The following is a 17,097-nucleotide window of genomic DNA, read 5'->3' on the forward strand; positions in this document are numbered from 1 at the left end:
ATGGCACTTAGAGATAGGTGGTAAAACCAGGTGTGGAAATAGCCAAAAGAGATGAAAGTGGTCGCCCTGCAGATTGGGAGAGAGGAAAAGAGGAGGCCTGTTTTCTTAGAAAACTAGTTAGAACAATGCAATGCTCTGAATATAAGCATCTATTACTTGAATAAAACAAAAAGTAAAAAGTGAACGCATGGGTAAGTAATGAATTCTACATAGTGGGAAATGTCAACCACTAGATGGTGCTATTGGCCACTTCTGGAAATAGTACCAGGGATGGGCCCGTGCTTGCTGGAAGGAATCAAGTTGTTTTTTAATTTTTGAATATCCCTCTTCGCAGAGCGGGAAGAAAAAAAAATCACTTGCCTCTAGTGGTGCAATAACTGAAAGCTCAATTCATGGATACAAAATCCAGAGTTTTCCAGCTGTTGAGAGCCCCGTCCTCTAGAATTACAGGTGTTGATTCTATAAAATCAACTGTGCAGCCAGTTGTGGTAAATGTCTTTCTCAGGCACTTGGGCCTGGAGTCATGAATGAGAGGAAATTTAGGGATGGAAAGTTTGTTTTAAGAAGCCCAAGCTATAATTGGTGCTAATGCCAGAAATCAGTGGAATTAAGTGAAATGTGGTTTGGGACGTCAGGTGGCAGGTGGAATGCTTACCTCCTCGAGAAGCAGAGGCATAGGCGTGTTTGAGACATCTTGCAATTACTAATGGCCTCCTTGCAGCCTGATCCACGTTTGGGGTTTTTCCCTTAGCCCTATTTCCCTTGATGTTTCTGGATCTGTTGTAGGTAGGAACTGTGGACACACATTTCTTATCCTCTGCTGTGCTGAGCACAAGTTTTCATTGAATAAGTACTACCAATTAATATTTATTAATAAACAAGTCTGGTACACTGACTACTCTAATTTCTTGTCACTTTTATCCTTTCGAGTGGTGCCACCACACTGGCCGAACTATCCTCCGGCCATTCAGATCACAACTCCATCTCCCCTCTGATCCCTCCTGCCGCCTGGCCCCAGCTGTGAGCATGGCCCAGGCTCCAGCCTCCCCTCCACCTCTCCACCATCCTCTAGATACCTCCACGAGCCTCAGAGTTCCAGGCTTCTCCTCTGAGTAGATAGCATTCCAAAACCTCCACTGCTCCGCCCTCAACTCCAGACAGGCACTCCCTGCTCTTCTCAGACAATGCCTTTCAGGTGGTGCAACCAGGCTTTAGTGAGCATGCACTGTGTCTAGAGTCAAATCCTGCATCTCTCCTTTTCAAGCAACCTGCTCCTTCTGATTTTCTTATTTCTGCCAGCCAGGTATGCATGTGTTCAGTAAGCATTTACAGAATAAAAGGCATGATGCTGGGCACTGGGAATTCAAGGTTTAAAAAACAAAACAAACTAACAAACAAGGTCCCACTCTCAAGGAACTGGGAGGTTGCTGGTAGAGGAGAGAGGCAGGTAATGGAACCCCAGTACCCAGTGATCAGAACTAACTGGAAGACAGCGGAAGTGGCAACGTGGACGCTCAGTGTCCCTGGGGATTCCCGGGAGCTCAGCAGCAAGCCAGCCAGTTCTTCTCTGGGTTCTGCAGAGTCTTACCCAACTGTGTCCTCCACACTGTGCCATCTCTCAAACCGCTTGTGCCTAGGAATCGCTGAGGACCTTTAGGGATCTTGTTAACATGAAGCTTCTCTTTGACAAGGGTTAGAGTGGAGCCTGAGATTCCTACAAGAATCCAGCGTCTGGTGCTGATGCAGCTGGACCGTGGCCACACGACAAGTTGTGAGGTTCTGTCTTCCACTGCCCCTCTCATCAGCTCACACCGGCGCCAGTGCACGGCCCACGAATGCAGTCCCTACTTCTAACCTGGGGGGGGGGGGCAGCGTGCTACCCACCAATCATAGTGCCTATTTCAATTAAAATGATATAAGATCTAAAATTCACTTTCTTGTTCTCAGTAGACACATTTTACATGTTGAAGAGCCATACGTGCTACATAATATAAAACAGATATAGAACACGACCTTCATTACAAAAATCCTCTTAGGTGGCATCGCTTAACCTCTGCTCCACTGTAACTGCCTACTTTGTGGACTGGTAACACACCAACTACCACCCTCATCAGACTGCACGCTCCTTGGAAGCAACCTCTGTGCTCATCTTGCCATTGCTTCTATCCCCACAGCCTAGCCCACAACTTTTCTTTCATTTGATAGGTATTTATTGATCGCCTGCTATGTACCAAAACTGCTCTCAGCACTGAGAGTGAGTGGTGATCAGACATGAACAACACAAAAATGGCCCCTGCAATTGTGGTGGTCACCAACTAGGTGCTTAGTAAGTATTCATTGATGTAAATAATATACAAACCACCTCCAGGGAAATCTTCACAAAAATGACTTTCAAAATTCTCCCCAACTCAGGAAACTCCCATCGGTACCTCCCATCTGCAGAGTACAGTCCACATTCAAGGGCCTGGGACGCAAGGTCCAGAGAGGCAGCGGTGCACCCACTGTCAGCGCGCTGGTCTCCAGGCTGCCCGCACAACACACCACAGACCAGCAGGCTTAACAATAGCCATTCATGTCTGACAGTTGTAGTGGCTGGAAGTCCAAGATCAAGGTGGCGGGAGGTTCAGTTTCTCCTGAGACCTCTCTCCTTGGTCACCGTCTCCAGTGTCCTCATACAGTCTTTCTTCTGTGTGCACATGTCCCCAGTGTCTCTCTGTGTGTCCAAATTTGCTTTTTCTTAAAAAAAAAAAAAAGTCAAATTGGATTAGGGCCTATCAAAACAGCCTTGTTTTAATATAATCACCTCTTTAAAGACCTTATTGCCACACACAGTTATATTTGGAGGTACAGGGGTTAAAACACCAACATATGAATCTGAGGATTAGCTGGGGATGAGGCTAGGACCCAATTCAGCGTATAACATTTGGAAATATAGTTTTGACATCTAAAAAAACTGGGTTCTGGAATTCACTATTAAGAACCGCCAAGGAAAGGATTCATTACTTGTTTGAGCCTCAGTTTCTTCATCTGAGAAATGATGACATACATCCTCAGCAGGTTGTTGGAAAGATTACTTTTGTGACACACTTAGCAGAGCTCAGCACATAGTAGGCACTCAGCTGATCAGAGCCACTTGTCATCACTTCCATACACTCTGCCCTTGCTCCCGGCCCCAGCACCCTTGACTTAACACACGTGGGCCTTGCCGCTCCTGGCCTTTCTCAATGCACCAACCCCGCATCTTCAGATCTGTCTTACTTCTTGACTCACTCCTGACGCCCTTCTCTCTCCAGTCCGATATCAGCTCCCCAGCACCTACTGCCAAGCTTTGCTGGCATTATTATCTATTCCACACCACCGGGCCATCCAATTACCACCTAAGAATTACAGTCTCAAGTTGCGAATTTGCCTGCTAACTTCTCCTGCACGTAGGCTGACCCTGATTAGGTGGCAAAGCATTTAGATCAAAGCCCACCATTAATTCTTTCTGGTTTTTCTCACAGCACCTATCAAGCTATCTCAAATATAGCAGGTCTTAATTAATCAATTCAAACAGTGTGTGAATATTAAAAAACTTATATCAGTATATATAGTCAATATTCACTGATTAAATGTGTGTGTGTGTGTGTGTTTAGCCTAAAGAAATCATGAGGGAGAGAAACACCAAATTCAGATTGCTTACTGTTCTCTGTGCAGGCACAGGAGGTAATAGAGGATGATTTCAACAGTGTTGCCATGTTGTATTGTGTTTTTTAAGCTGAGTGATAGTTTTACGATTATTTGTTATGTTGTTCTCACACCTTTTTTTATCCTTAAATGTTGTAAATTAGCATGTATTAATTGACTCACATCTGTTGTTTGTACATGGACTTATTAAAATTCACAACTAATGCATGAGGAATTCTCCTGACAGGAGAGTAAATACTTACAATGTTTGTCTTGGAAGAGTTTTAGTTAGGATTTCAGAGTCTAACTCAACCAACTCTTTTAATTAATATTTTATCTGGCTGAAAATATTTATGAGACATTACTAGCCTCATAAATGCAAATGGAATTTCTATAAATAGGAGAAACATAATTTCCTGTGTGTCATATTCTACAGAGAAGACTTCATTGTGAATTCATCTCTCGTCGATGAAGGAAGGTAAGAGAAGCAGATGGCGGTGGACAGAGGCAGGGGTTCTGCGCTCTGATTAATGAGGACAGGCAGGCTTTCTGTGGCTTTCCGGCGCTGCCACAACAGTGTTCACACAATGAAGGACAGAAAGCATCTTCCAAGCCCCGAGTAGTTCTTTCATTGTGTCTCTTACCCTCAAATGCCACCTGTGCTCTTGGGGAAACTGGAGCATGAAAAAGTTAGGCTCGTCTAAATTTACAAAAACCAGTCAAGACTGGAACCCCCAAATTTCTCAATTTTCAGATCTAAGCCAACAACTGGACCCAGGTGTTCTGTCTCTTAATCCATCACTGTGAGAATATTTACAGAATGCATTTACCAGACTACCCTACATTTTGCTTCAAAGTCAGCCTCCCATCAAGGCAGAAGAAATTCTATAGCCTTTATGCTAAATCTAAAGTCACTGTCACCCCAGGAGAGGGCACCTCACAAGCTCAGAAATGTGTATTACAGACCACAGAGCTGCATAGCCACAGCCTCTCCCAAGAACTAGGATATTAAGAAATGAAGAACACTCTTCTCAGTGTTAAGCCATAAGATCAGCATGTAATGGATGAGCAGGAAGACAGGCTAAATCCCTAAGGGGACTAATAGACTTACTGGTTAGTCAGGGCCAATTGCAGCCACATTGACCAATTCAACCCTTTACAGAGAGAGGGGCTGGGTCGGGTCTAGGAGGAAATGCTGACAGAGCCTGGCTGCTGCTCTTCCTGAGGAGGGGGCCTGGGCAGTGAGTGGGCTGTGTGTACACTGGTGTCGACAAACGGAACGTCCAACACTGAAGAGAGTTTTATAAGTTTATTTGGGTCAAACTGCTGACAATTGCTGCAAAACAAAATCTAAATGGATTGAAAACGTGCTCCAGACAATGACAGCTTTACAGCTTATTTTATACGTTAGATTCAGAGGAGACATAAGGAGGGTTACATGGAATCTACTGGTAGTAGATCAAGGAGACGGAAGAAAAAAAGCAGCTAAATCATCTGGGATTAAGTTAAAAGGCAAAACAGAGAAAGCCACACTTCTTTTACATGGGGGGGGGGGTACGGAAACGTCCATAATTACTTCCATCACAGAGAGATGGTTTACCGGGAGCAAGACAACGAGGGCTCAGTGGTCTCTGCCGTTGCGGTGGTGCCCAGAAGGTCTGGAGAAACAGATTTCTCTGACAAGTTGATGGTCTGTGATTTTAAATCGGCTCACTTCAGGCAGAGATTGAGCTTTGTGAAGGAAGCTACAGACCCAGGATGTACTGCCTGACACGATCAGGTTTTACTTAGGAAGTTTTATGTTCAGACCATGCTATGGGGTTACTGTAGGTCTCTGAGTTGACAAGGCCCACCACGCAGGCCTCCCCTGAGCTTGTCAAGTTCAGTGTGTAGCCCCTTTTCAGTTCACACTGATCTGCCTGGCAAGAGGAGCCTCAGGTTGCCATGGTGAGACTAAGCTTCCAGGGAGCTGCCATGTCGCTGTGCTTACAGGAGAAGACAGACCTGCTGCACCCCAGTCCCAGTGACAAGCATTTGTTCCCTTGTAATTTAATAAACCTTTAGCTTAGTGTTGACAGTGTTCATTTCATAAATATTCATTGAGCACCTGTGCTAGGTGACACAGTAGAGAACCAGACAGTCATGGTCCCTGCCTGGTGGAGCCTGCAGCCTGTGGATCCTGGTCTCACAGCTTGATCAGGTGTGCCTGCCTCCCTCCTCCCCGGGAAACACATACTCAGAGCCCAGGGCAGCGGTATTGAACCAGAAATGTTGGGCAACAGACAGAGAGCAGCCCGAGGGAACACCACAAGCTAGAAAGGGCCACCCTGAATGGACCAGTCTTCAGAGAAGCCTTCCAGCCCCCGTACAGATGGCAGCCCTCCCTTTGCAGGGGCTGTGACGTCTGCAGTTGCCTTTCCTATAAGTCACTCGAATTAAAGAATAAACGCATGCCATCATCTTTCCGCCAGGCAGGCAGGACTCCAAAAGGGAGTGGAGCAGCTCTGCCCAGCCCGCTGCGCATTCAGCTGGGGCTCTGCCTCTGCGCTGTGCCGAGAGTTGAGTGGAGGGAGTGTTTCCCGCTATTCCAGCCCAGCCGCAGGCCACAACACACGTCGCTGGAGAGGGCGGCCGAGGGGTGAGCGGGGAGCCCGAGCCCCTGGACGCCGCAGACCTGTTTCCCCTCTGTGACCGGCTCCACCAGCGTGTCAGGGCGCTTCAGTCCTTCGCTCCACCACAGGAGCGAGAGCCGTTGGGGATGGGGATGCAGCGTCCAGACAGTGGCTTCCCCAACTTCCCCAAAGCAAGTCTCCCATCTGCTTGCTCAGTTCCAGCTAAAGAAACGCAACTAAAATTTGCCAACCTCCTTCTCTGTGCACCGCGGAGTTACTGGGCAGCCCCCCGCCCCAGACTTCGATCCAAGATTTCTGCCTTCCTAGTTCCTTCCCTCTTTCGGTCGGCTCCACCGCACCCCCGAACCACGCGCGCGCTCTTGCACACACACACGCTCACACCTGCTTCCGCGTGCGCAGAGACCTCCGCCCCTTGCTTCTGCAGGACAGAGACACACCCAGTACCCTCGCGACGTGCGGCGGGAGGTGGCGCGAGCCGGGGGAGGGAGCGCAGATCTGCCCGCCCGCCTGCCCACCCCTCGGGTTCTCTCTCCACCTTCCAGGATCCCAGTCATTCAGAACTGACGGTATTCCCTGGTCACGTGGAACCCCGTCCTCATCCTCCACTCCCACCCCCGCCGCCCTCGCCTGTGGCCCTTTAAATCAGTTATTACACATTATTACTCAGGGATCCTTTTGTACCGGGGGCAGAAGGGGAGGAGAACAGGGGAGAGAAGAGAGAAGAGGGTGGAGGGGACGGAGGGGGGTGAGAGGGAGCGCGAGACAGGGAAAGAGAGGGAGAGGAGCGAGAGAGAAAAAGAGAGAGAGGGAGAGAGGAGCCTCCCGTTGCTCTCGCTGGAGGAGGGAGTGACTGAGGGGTTGGCAAGGAAGGGACGGCATGGCTTAGAAGCCTCTGCCAACAGGACCCGCGACAGGGAGAGGCTCTAGGCAGGGTCCGAGGCTCCGGTAATGGCTGGGGCTGCAGAGTCTCCTCAAGGACCCTGAGCGCCCCCTGCCCAGCCTCTAAGGGACACCCCAGAAGTTAGCATCAGTGGCACTGGGAAGCTACGATCGCAACAAGTAAGTTGTCTTCTTTTCTTTCTCCATTCCTCCCCCAGCTCACCAGATCTAGAAGGCAGGACTGCACTCTCCGAGCACCCGTGCCCCTAGCAACTAGCTCTTAACCGGGAGCCAGCCTGTTTGGGAGCCCCGGGGGAACCCAGAGGGTGTAGGCTGAGTCCAAAGTTCAGCCCAGAAATCAGAGCTTTCCATAACCGGAGGGCTGCCTTGGGCTAGGGAGTTTGGCTTTCAGAGGACTGGAAGGCTATCAGTCTCTATTCTGGTGCTAGAGCAGGGATTCCTACCCCCCCCCAAACCCCCATCAGAGCCCCCTCAGTGGTGCCAGAGGCCAGGGCAGTGGGGAGAAGGGCATGATTCCCCTGGGAAGTGGCTCTGCCTTCAGCTGGGGTTGTGGAGGGCCAGGGTGGGGCTGTGAGCTCCATCTGCCTCAGATCCTCCGTTTCATCTTGCTTTCTTTTAAGTCTGGCCAAATTGATTGCTAGTTCTGCCCTCTTGCTGCTGGTCACTTCCTGCGTGCCTCCCTATCTCTTCATAAATGTCTTTCAAACCGTTGAGAAAGGCCAAAAGTCAAGGCTCCCAGTGGAGGGAGAGGGACTAGGGAAGAGCATGGCCATTATTCCCATTTCCCCCAAACCCACAGATCTCTCTAGAGACTTGTCTGTGCTCCCCTCAAATCAGGCTCTCCTCCCTGGCCTTCTGTAGTGCGGGTTCCCCTGACATATCTGACTTCAATGGTCCAGTACCCCCAACTTTGGGTCAGGTGAGACTAATCCAGCAACACCAGAAGATCAGTGGACATATGATTTTTTTTTGTTTGTTTGTGTAAGATTGTACTAAGTACTTTGCTCTCTTGATTTTTTAAATGGAACAGATATTATCTATTTCAGTCTACAGGTGGGAAATTGCAGTTTAGCAAGCTGTGTAACGTTTGGATGTACACAGCTTACAAGTGAGGGTCCTAGTTGGATCTGAATTCAAAACAGACCATTTTTTCATCACTCAGCTAAGCATCATAAGGCTTTCTGGTTCACAACACACTTTCCATGGGAGAGAGGCAGTGAAAGAAGCAAATATTTATGGCAGCAAGTACTGAGCTAGACATACTTGTATGACTTCATCTGGACACCCATCCTGAGATAGAGGTCAGTTATGACATTGGCTTTGTAGGTGACACCAAAGTTTAGAGAGTTCTGAGCTCATAAGTGGCAGAGTTATTAACTTCTAAACCCTTGCCCCCTGACCTCAAACCCAGAGTCTTTCCACTATCCAGCACTAACCCTGGGAGGTGTTGTAGTCTTCTCAAATCCATGCCTGTCCTCAAACCCTGGTGTAAATCCCACCAGCTGGCTGGATGAGGTCCTGGGCTTCCTAGGATCTGGAGGAAGGACCGAGCAGGGCCTGTGATAAAAGGGCAGAGAGAAAGGCCCTTCATTGGGCTCTGAGACAGAAAGCTCGGTCAGCTTGACTGGGATCTAAAATGATTGGACTGACTTGTGATGGCATCACTGCTAAGAGCCTTGAGGCGAAGGCTTCGGTGGGGGTCCTAGGGTGCAGGGGAAGGGGGTGTGCTTCTTGGTAATGATATCAAGAAATGGTCACTTATTGAATGCTTACTATGTGAACTTAGGCATTTTATATCTGTGATGTTAATTGTTTCGCCCTTTCCCATTGACTATTTTTCCAACATTCCTCCTTCTACCTCACTTCATCCCAACCCCTACATCCTGTACCCAAACAGTCTGACACTGAGTGCCCAGGGGGAGAGGCTTATAACCTAAGGCTGGAAGGGGGAGCATTCTTTTACCTTGGGAGGAATGGGGGGATATTATCAAATGTTTATTACTTGTCAGACTCTGTTCATTAATTATGAGAATAACAAATGATCACAACAGCACCAGGGCCACCTACGGATGCAGAAAGATCGCAGGAGAACGTTGCTGCACATGCCACGCAGGCACAGTGCTCCCGGTCCGCTGCAGACACGTTCTAGGTTCACTCTCTAGCTCTCCAACAGAAAGGGGCGACTAGACATGGATCCTCCTGCCCCCCTGAACCCACTATTCACTGCTGACATTGCTCACAGGCATATCTCTTAGTTAAGCCACGTGTCTGCATTAAACAGAGAGTGAGTGAGCACCATCAGGCAAGCACAGCAGCTGGAGGCGGGGAGTGTGAGCAGGAAGGGGCTGTGGGAAATTAGCTGCTTTCTCTGGCCACGCCAGGTCTCATGGCTGCCCATGAATCTGCGGGTACATCCTTAGCGGGGAGGACCTGCTTCCTCTGTGGGTCCAGCATCAGTGTGCCTCTGCCAGAAACATTCTCAGCCTCACTGCCCCTGGCAGACTGTGCACCAAAATCCCTTTGGGGCTTTCTGCAAGAGCCTGCCTGGGTTTCTTGTCAGAAGGGGCTCTACTCACCTATGATGACGTTAACCCTACGGCAGACAGAGAACTAGAGTGCCCATTCTCCACTTTCCATTTGCCTTGAAAATGACCTGGTTCTCGATGCTTTCTCTGGTCAACGCCACAAAGGGTGTCCTAAGCATTCCCGTACTTCAAAACCATATCTACTGCTATTTTCTGTTTTAAAATCAGTTCAACAACCATTTATCTGATCACCTCTAAGGTGCCAGGAATAATTGATTTTTGAAAACCTTGGAATGTGTTCATTCTAGCAGGGTTATGCATTCCACTTAGGAGAATATTATCAACAGCTCACATTTTCCGAGCAATGCTGATTGACTGTTTAGGCTGAGGGGTGGGAGGATGATGGAGAGGACAGAGGATTTCAGGAAGATTATGCTGTAGTTGGAAGGAGCCACGTTCACTGTGTCTGAGCTATAGGTCGGCCATTGAGAGCTCGCAGTGTTCGTAAGAGAGGGTGCATTATCTGATGTCTATTAAGACAGTTGTCAACCATGGAGATATTTTTGTGTTTTTCCTAAAGACAAAAAAAGAAGAAGGTGAGTTCAGAATCAAAGAGCCATAAGGAGACATTTGGGAAAAACAAACACCTGAATTTATTTTTCTAAGATACCTGTGAGGTGGCTTTCTCTGGAATTATTTTAAAACAGAGGGAACAGCTTCCCCTCCTGAGACCGTGGCTGCGAGGGACGGAGTGGTGTCCCACCGGTGCAGCCTGCTTATCTAGCTCCTCCTACCTTGACATTCTGATAAGTGAGCTATTCTAGTCTATAGAGCCCAGGCTGGCAGCAACCTTTGCCAACAGCCGTGTTAAGTTAAATGTCAAAGCCAAATCTTTTAACACATGACACTGGAGATCCTGGCTGTTGCATAAATGTTAAGTTCCATTATCATTCCAGACCAGAATGAGCTGAGGAGCAAAGGTCAGGGATAATCTGACCAGTTTGGCATGTGGCAACAGCACTTCCTAGTCATCAAGGGTCAACCCATATGGTGGCCAGAAGCTGGGGTGGGAGTGAAAAGAGAAATGGAGGAGGAGAGAGGGGAGATCATGACAAGCCGTCAGTCTGTCACTCACATCTCCTGTGCCTTGGTTGTTGTAGGCTAGGTGTGCTCTCCACCCCTATGTCTCTCTCACACTTCAGGCTCCCTGCTCTAACATCAACAAGCCCTATGCCACCATCCTACATTGTACCTTGTTACTCATACAAGAAAGGGAGGAGGGAGCAAGAGTGGAGAAATGCCATCTGGGACAAACCTGTGTCCTGTGCCTTGTCCTCAGAGTCTGCTCCCCTCCTCCCAAGATTTTGCTGGGGAGCACCTGATGCTCAAGGCTGGCCAAGAGGAGGGTCATAAAGGCATCAGGAGTGAGATGCTGAGTCCGTGCCAGGAACTCGCCATCCGGCAGGGACAACAGATCACACAGGTGCCTGGGTCCCAGCAACCCTTACAAACAGAGATGATGATAGCCAGCTACCCTGGGCTCCTGCAGGGCAACCCCACTGGACTCAGGGTAGGCAGGCCTCCCCGTCCCAAGTCAGGTTGCCTCAGTCACTTTGGAAGGTGCCCTTTGTATAGGATGAACTTAAAATCACTCGTATATTCCTTCAAAAATGTGTGTGGTGCTCCTACCACAGGCCCCACGTTGTGTAGGACCCTGCGACAGATTGGGTCACATACACACCCTGGCTAGCCTGTGTTGGAGGGCCTGCCCACGCTGACTGAGGAAGAAGGCAGGTGTGCCCTGAATACATTACAGCATCAGGGTAAATGCATTAGGAAGGTGCAAGGAGGACTGAAGCAAGGCCATTGCGAGCCAGGAAAGGCTTTCCGAGGGGCTGAGAAAAGAGGGAGGATTTCAGGGATGGTGCGAGAGAGCAGGGAGCCCGAGGGCGGGCGGGCGGAGCACAGCTTTGTGGCCCTGAGCAGGCCCGAGGGAGCTTGTCCTCACCTTTCTTTCATCTGTTTGGATGTCCTGTTTCTTAAGAGCTGACACTCAGTCATATTTTTCCCCTTTATTTTCTTCTCAATTTGGCCATTTTTTCACGTTATTTTTGTCTTTTTTCTTACTCATTCATGCTCTTTACCATAAATGTCCTTTAGTAATTCTTTAGTTCAATCCCTTTCTACTGCCTCCATTCTTCTACTGTTTATTAAACTTTTGAGATAATTTTGGGTTTACATAAATTTGGGTTACAACATCTCTACCATTGAGAGAACCTCTAGTTTTTCTATGCAAAACTCTAGTTTATTTGGTCATACAATATTTTCCACAGCAAAGAAACAATCAACAAAATGAAAAGACAACCTAAAGAATGAGAAAAATATTTGCAGATCACACATCTGATAAGGGGTTTGCATCCAAAATATATATATATAAAGAACACAATCAAATCAATAGCAAACAATTTTTTAAAAGAATCCAATTTTAAAAATGGGCAAAATACCTAAATAGCCTTTTTTTCCTAAAAAAAAGGTATAAAAGTAGTCAACTGGAATATGGAAAGTTGCTCAGCATTAGTAATCATCAGGGTAGTGCAGGTCACAACCATAATAAGATACCCATCACCTCACACTTATTAGAATGGCTATTATCAAGAAGACAAGAAATAAATGCTGGCGAAGGTGTGGAGAAAAGGGAACCCTCGTGCACTGTTGGTGGGAAAGTAGATTGGGTTAGCCACTATGGAAAAATATATGAAGGGTCCTCAAAAATTAAAAATAGAACTACCATATGACCCAGTGATTGCACTGCTGAGAATACTTCGAAAGGAAATAAAACTATGTCAAAGAGATACCTGCACCCCTATGTTCATAGCTGTGTTATTTACACCAGTGGCCCTCAAACCCCAGGCCGCAGACCGGTACCGGTTCGTGGGCCATTTGGTACCGGCCTGCAGAGAAAGAATAAACAACTTACATTATTTCCGTTTTATTTATATTTAAGTCTGAACGATGTTTTATTTTTTTAAAATGGCCAGATTCCCTGTTACATTCGGCTAAGATTCACTCTTGACGCTTGTCTAGGTCACGTGATACATGTATCCGTCCCACCCTAAAGGCCGGTCAGTGAAAATATTTTCTGATATTAAACCGGTCCGTGGCCCAAAAAAGGTTGGGGACCACTGATTTACAATATCTAAGACATGCAGTATCTATATGGTATATATACACATATACATTACATACACACTGAATATATGTGTAATATTGAATTATTCATGTGTGTGTGCATCATGGAGTTTTACTCAACCATAAAGAAAGAATGAGGCCCTGGCCAGTTGGCTCAGTGGTAGAGCGTTGGCCTGGCGTGCAGAAGTCCCAGGTTCGATTCCCGGCCAGGGCACACAGGAGAAGTGCCCATTTGCTTCTCCACCCCTCCCCCTCTCCTTCCTCTCTGTCTCTCTCTTCCCCTCCTGCAGCCGAGGCTCCATTGGAGCAAAGATGGCCCAGGCGCTGGGGATGGCTTCTTGGCCTCGGCCCCAGGCGCTAGAGTGGCTCTGGTCCCGGCAGAGCGACTCCCTGGAGGGGCAGAGCGTCTCCCCCTGGTGGGCGTGCTGGGTGGATCCCGGTCGGGCACATGCGGGAGTCTGTCTGACTGTCTCTCCCCGTTTCTAGCTTCAGAAAAATACAAAAAAAAAAAAAAAAAAAGAAGAAGAAGAAGAAGAAGAATGAAACCCTGCCATTTACAACAACATGTTTGCACTACAGGGTTTTATGCAAAGTGAAATAAGTCAGACAGAAAAAGACAAACACTGCATGATCTCACTTATATGTGGAATTTAAAAAACAAAAACAAAATCTCATAGAAAAAGAGATCAGATTTGTGGTTACCAGAGGTGAGGAGGGGTGGAAGAATTGAATTGGGAAAAAAAACTCAACGTTTTCATCACCACAAAGATCTCTCATCATTGCCCTTCTCATAACCTACCTAACCCCCATGCCACACCTCCTTAATCCCTGGCAACAAATAACCAGTTCTCCAGTAGGACAATTTTTGTAGAGCGTTATCTAAGATACAGTCTGTAACCTTTCAGAATTGTCTCTTTTCACTCGGTGTAATTCTCTGGGGGTTTATCAGGATTGGTGTGTGTGGATGGGTGTGAGCTGCCATGTAGTGTTTCACAGCACGAGGCACCACGGTTTGTTCACCCTTCACCCCAAAAGTCTCCTGGATTGTTTCCAGTTAGGAGCTTTATAAATAAAGCTGCTGTAAACATATGCGTAATGGTTTTTAGTGTGAACCTCAGTTTTCATTTCTCTGGGCTAAGTGCTCAAGTACCATTGATGGTTCAGGTGGTACTTACATGCTAAGGGGTGTTGTTGTTGTTTTAAAACAAATGGCAGATTGCTTTCCATAGCGACTGTACCATTTTACATTCTCACCAACAATGTATGGGTGATCCAGTTTCTCCACATCCTTGTCAATATTTGGTGTTGTCACTATTTTTTTTTTTTTTTTACGGAGACAGAGAGAGGGATAGATAGGGACCGACAGACAAGAATGGAGAGAGATGAGAAGCATCAATCATCAGTTTTTTGTTGTGACACCCTAGCTGTTCATTGATTGCTTTCTCATATGTGCCTTGACTGCGGGCCTTCAGCAGACAGAGTGACCCCTTGTTCGAGCCAGCGACCTTGGGTACAAGCTGGTGAGCTTTTGCTCAAACCAGATGAGCCCGCGCTCAAGCTGGCGACCTCGGGGTCTTGAACCTGGGTCCTCTGCATCCCAGTTCAACGCTCTGTCCACTGCGCCAGCGCCTGGTCAGGCTTTGTTGGTTTTTTTGTTTTGTTTTTTTTTAACCATTCTGATAGATGCACAGTGATATCTCTGTGGTTTTAATTTGCATTTCCCTAATGACTGATGATCTCTTCATGGGCTTATTTGCCCTCCATTGACCAATCTTCTCCAGATAAATGTCTCTTTATGTCTTTTGCCCATTTTCTAATTGGATTGTTTTACTGTAGAATTTTGAGAGTTTTTTTTAATATATTCTGGATACTAACCCTTGTCAAACATATAGTTCACAAATATTTTTTACTACTCTGTAACTTGTCCTTTCATCTTCTTAACAGGGCTCTGTGTGTGTGTGTGTGTGCGCGCGCGCGTTTGTTTGTGTGTGACAGAGACAGACAGACAGGAACAGACAGACAGAAAGAGAGGGAGATGAGAAACATCAATTTTTTATTGTGGCACTTTAGTTGTTCATTGATTACTTTCTCATATATGCCTTGACCTGGGGGTTCCAGCGGAGCCAGTGACCCCTTGCTCAAGCCAGTGACCTTGGGCTTAAAGCCAGTGACCTCGGGTTTCAAAATTGGGTCCTCAGCTTCCCAGGTCAACACTCTATTCACTGAATCACTGCTGGGTCTCTTCAGAGGAAATGTTTTCAATTTTAATGAGGTCTAAATTTATCAGTTTTTTTCTTTTACAGATCAGGCTTTTGGTCAAAGAACTGTTTGCCTGCCCTCAATCTCATAGAATTTCTCCCATATTTTTTTTTCTAAAAGTTTCATAGTTGTATCTTTTCCATATAAGTCTATGATTCACTCTGAATTAGTTTTTGTATAAAGTCTGAGATTTAAAAGGTCAAGATTCATATTTTTGCCTATGGATGTCCAATTGCTCTAGTATCATTTGGTGAAAAGACTGTCTTTCTTCCACTAAATTCCTTTTGCACTTTTGTCAAAAATCAGCTGGGCACGTGTGAAGGTCTATTTCTGGGCTCTCTGTTCTGTTCCATTGATCTATGCATTGGTCCCTCCATCAATATCACACCGTCTTGACCACTATAGCTAAGTAATAAGTTTTAAAATTGAGTAGACTGATTTGTCCATTTTATTTTTTTTTCAAAATTATGTTACCTATTCTACTTCCTTTGACTTTCATATAAGTTTTAGAATAATCTTATTTTTAGCTACAAAATAAACCACGTGGGATTTTTACGGGAAGTACATTAAATCAATATACCAATTTGGGGAAAATTGATATTTTTACTGAATTACATCATCCCATCCATAAACGCAGTTTCTCTATTTATTAAATATTCTTTGACTTCTTTCATCAGCATTTAGAGTTAACAGCAGTTCTTTTTGATTTGCCATGACTAGCTGTGTGCCCTGAGCATATCGCTTAGTTTCTCAGGCCATCATTTTTCCTTCTGTAAAATGGGTGTATTACTTTGAAATGCCATGGAAAAGGTCAAGTAAGGCAGCAAATGAGAAGTGTCTGGCCAAGTGTTCAGTGGCTTATTTCCCCCTGACTGGTTCTCTTATTTATTCTTTCTTCTTCCAGCTCTCATTCTGATACCCATGTTCCCTCTTGCTTCTCTTCACTGACTTCTCTTTTCATTCATTGTTTTCTTAATCTTCTTCCCTTCCTGACCCCTTATTCTGATTCTCTTCACTTTATTCTTCTCTTATCGTACTAGCTTTTTTTGTTTCACTCATTCTCCCAGGATGTTTATCTCATCTGGTTGATTGAGTCATGTGGGGCATTCTCCTTCCCTTAAGCTTGGAGTTGGGCTCTAGGGCTGGCCACCTTGGGTTCAAACCCTGATTGACAGCACTAGCAGTTTACTCACCATATCTTGTGCCCCAGTTTCTTCATCTGTAAAGTGAGAAAAACAGAACCGCTCTCATCACTTTTCTGAAATGATGAAATGACTTAACACATGTAAAGCATTTAAAATACAATCTGGTCTGTGGTGAGCCCCCAGGAGCTTTCAGCTGTAATGGTTAGAATTTTACGATCATGGCCTGACTCTATTGCGGTGCAGTAGGTAAAGCATTAACCTAGAATGCTGAGGTCACTGGTTCGAAACCCTGGGCTCGCCTGGTCAAGGCACATATGGAAGTAGATGCTTCCTGCTCCTCCCCTCTTCTCTCTCTCTCTTTGTCTCTCTCCTGTCTCTAAAAGTGAATAAATAAAATCTAAATAATAATAAAAATAATTTAAAAAGAATTTTACGATCATGCCCTTCGCCTCTGGTCCTGTCTCACTGGCTCGCTCATCACACAGCATCTTTCTCACTTGAGTCTAAGTAGATTCGTATTCACATCATCTTGCTTTCTTGATCCTGTCTTCTCTGCATGACTCCCATCTCTTATTCCCTAATTGTCATTGATAAATTGGCACCAGCCCAGGAAATTTGTCCCTTGGGCTGCAGAGAGGAAACAAGTGGTTTTTCATTTTGATTTAATTATTAATCTCCTTTATTATTTCATGCAGAATGCCTACTCACAGTGCAAGGTTACAATGAAGAGAATGTAGCCTAACTGTGCTGCTCACTTTCAAAGAGAGAACAGGGTTAAAA

General features: G+C 46.3%; 1 protein-coding gene across 1 annotated transcript in view; it reads left to right on the forward strand.

Annotated features, from left to right (window-relative positions):
• The first annotated feature begins 7,003 nt into the window (after positions 1-7,003).
• Positions 7,004-17,097, forward strand: part of KCNJ5 (potassium inwardly rectifying channel subfamily J member 5) — a 32,987-nt gene continuing 22,893 nt past the window's right edge. Inside the window, exon 1 of the mRNA XM_066259718.1 lies at positions 7,004-7,358. The gene's annotated coding sequence lies outside the window, so the exon portion shown is untranslated. The remainder of the gene's footprint in view (positions 7,359-17,097) is intronic.

Source organism: Saccopteryx bilineata, chromosome 2, assembly GCF_036850765.1.
Source record: "Saccopteryx bilineata isolate mSacBil1 chromosome 2, mSacBil1_pri_phased_curated, whole genome shotgun sequence".
Lineage (NCBI taxonomy): Eukaryota > Metazoa > Chordata > Mammalia > Chiroptera > Emballonuridae > Saccopteryx > Saccopteryx bilineata.